The sequence below is a fragment of the Triticum urartu genome, chromosome 1A (assembly GCF_056163025.1).
Source record: "Triticum urartu cultivar PI428250 chromosome 1A, HENAU_Tu73, whole genome shotgun sequence".
Classification (NCBI taxonomy): domain Eukaryota; kingdom Viridiplantae; phylum Streptophyta; class Magnoliopsida; order Poales; family Poaceae; genus Triticum; species Triticum urartu.
In genome coordinates this window covers 543,770,589-543,773,489 of record NC_141873.1, presented here as the reverse complement: position 1 = coordinate 543,773,489, position 2,901 = coordinate 543,770,589, and positions in this window count along the sequence as shown.

Sequence of the window (2,901 nt, the reverse complement as noted above, 5' to 3'; positions counted from 1 at the left end):
TCAATTTGCTGAATGCAGCTCAAGCAGAGGACTCACCAGATGTGATTATGGGTAACCTTCCCGTTAATGATATTCCCGCAAAAGTACTTTTTGACTCTGGTGCATCGCATTCCTTCATGTCATCCCCATTTGCATTGGAGAACAATTTTAGTACTAAGGCTTTACCTAGAGCTATGCAAGTCGTCTCTCCGGCTAAGCGTCTGAGTTCTAGTATGATGGTTCCGGATATTTCTATCTTGATGGGTGATTTCAAGTTTTTGGCTTCTCCAATGGTTCTTGGTAACTCGGGTATTGATCTTATTCTCGGGATGGATTGGCTTTCTAAGCACAAGGCTCAGCTTGATTGTGCAGCCAGGCAGATTCAATTGACTCATTCGTCTGAGGATGTAATTGTCTTTGCCGCTCGGGATAATACCATCCGTCTGTTTTCTCTCAATGAGAGGGGTGAATTGGATGCCATCTCTCAAATTCCAGTCGTTTGCGAATATCAAGACGTCTTTCCAGAAGAGCTTCCAGGAATGCCTCCACACCGGCCAGTTGAATTCGTTATTGATCTTGAGCCTGGCACGGAACCTGTGTGCAAACGTCCTTATAAGCTCGGACCTGAAGAGTTGAAGGAGCTGAAGAAGCAACTCAATATTCAAGAGAAAATGGGTCTCATCCGGCCTAGTTCTTCTCCGTGGGGTTGTGGTGTTCTTTTTGTGAAGAAGAAGGATGGCACGGACCGACTTTGTGTTGATTACCGTCCAGTGAACAAGAAGACCATCAAGAACAAATACCCACTTCCCAACATCAATGAGCTATTCGAACAACTCAAAGGTGTCCAAGTATTCTCCAAGCTTGATCTCCGTATGGGTTATCATCAGATTCGAATCCGTGAGCAAGATATTCCCAAGACGGCTTTCAGGACAAGCTTTGGTTCTTATGAATACACTGTCATGTCTTTTGGCCTCGTCAACGCTCCTCCGACGTTCTCTCGCATGATGAACTTCATCTTCAACGCCTACACCAATGACTTCGTTTTGGTCTATCTCGACGACATTCTGGTTTTCTCGAAGAACAAGGAAGATCATGCCAAGCACTTGCGTTTGGTTCTTGATAAGCTCAGGGAACACAAGTTCTACACCAAATTCTCCAAGTGTGAATTTTGGCTCGATGAGGTTCTTTATCTTGGTCATATCATCTCTGCCAAGGGCATTGCCGTGAATCCTGAGAAGGTGTCTGCAATTGTGAATTGGGAACCTCCTCAGAACGTGAAGCAACTCCGTAGCTTCCTCGGTCTCGCAAGCTATTGCCGAAGATTCGTTGAAAACTTTTCTAAGATCGCGAAGCCTCTCTCTAATCTTCTCCAGAAGCACGTCAAGTACGTTTGGTCTCTGGAGTGTGATATTGCTTTCAACACTTTGAAAGAGAAATTGATCACTGCTCCAGTTCTCACTCCGCCTGATGAATCCAAGCCGTACGAGGTCTTTTGTGATGCCTCTCTCCAAGGTCTTGGCGCAGTTTTGATGCAAGAGAAGAAAGTTGTTGCTTATACATCTCGCCAGTTGAAGCCTAATGAGAAGAACTACCCCACTCATGATCTCGAGTTGGCGACAATTGTGCATGCTCTTTTGACTTGGAGACATCTTCTATTGGGAAGAAAAGTGGACATTTTCACTGATCACAAGAGTCTCAAGTACATCTTCACTCTGCCTAATCTCAACCTCAGGCAAACTCGATGGGTCAAAATGATTCAAGAGTATAATCCGAGTATCGAGTATACTCCAGGCAAGGCCAATGTGATTGCTGACGCTTTGAGCAGAAAAGCTTACTGCAACAGTCTGATTCTCAAGCCTTATCAACCCGAGCTTTGTGAAGCTTTCCGCAAACTTAATCTGCAAGTTGTTCCTCAAGGTTCCCTCGCCAACCTTCAAGTCTCTCCTACCTTAGAAGACCAGATTCGCCAAGCCCAGCTTCTGGATGCTATGGTGAAAAAGGTGAAGATTGGGATTGCCAAGATTCAGTCCAAGTACAAGTGCTACCGCCTTGATGACAAGGACACTCTCTTCTTCGAGGATCGTATTGTTGTACCCAAAGGTGAACTTCGTAAAGTGATCATGAACGAGGCTCACAATTCTCTCCTCTCCATCCACCCTCGGAGCACGAAGATGTATCAGGACCTCAAGCAAGCTTATTGGTGGACTCGAATGAAGCGCGAGATCGCTCAATTCGTGAATGAATGTGATGTCTGCAGAAGAGTGAAGGCAGAACACCAAAGGCCAGCTGGTCTCCTCCAACCTCTTGCCATTCCAGAATGGAAGTTTGACCACATTGAAATGGACTTCGTAACTGGGTTTCCAAAGTCCAAGCGTGGCAATGATGCTATATTTGTTGTCATCGACAAACTCACCAAAGTGGCTCACTTTCTGCCTATCAAAGAGTCGATCACTGCAGCTCAATTGGCGGAACTCTATACCTCCCGTATTGTCTCTCTGCACGGTATTCCACAAGTGATCTCTTCAGACCGTGGCAGCATCTTTACCTCCAAGTTTTGGGATTCTTTTTAGAAGGCCATGGGCACGAACATCCACTTCAGCACAGCTTTCCATCCTCAAACTAGCGGTCAAGTCGAGCGTGTCAACCAGATTCTTGAAGATATGCTCAGGGCTTGTGTGATCTCCTTCATCATGAAGTGGGAGGATTGTCTTCCTTATGCTGAATTCTCCTACAACAACAGTTTTCAAGCAAGTTCGGGCAAGGCCCCTTTTGAAATTCTGTATGGCAGGAAGTGCCGTACCCCTCTCAACTGGTCTGAAACCGGTGAACGTCAGCTTTTGGGTAATGACTTAATCATAGAGGCAGAAGAAATGTGCAAAGTCATTCGAGATAATCTCAAAGTAGCCCAATCCCGCCAGAAGA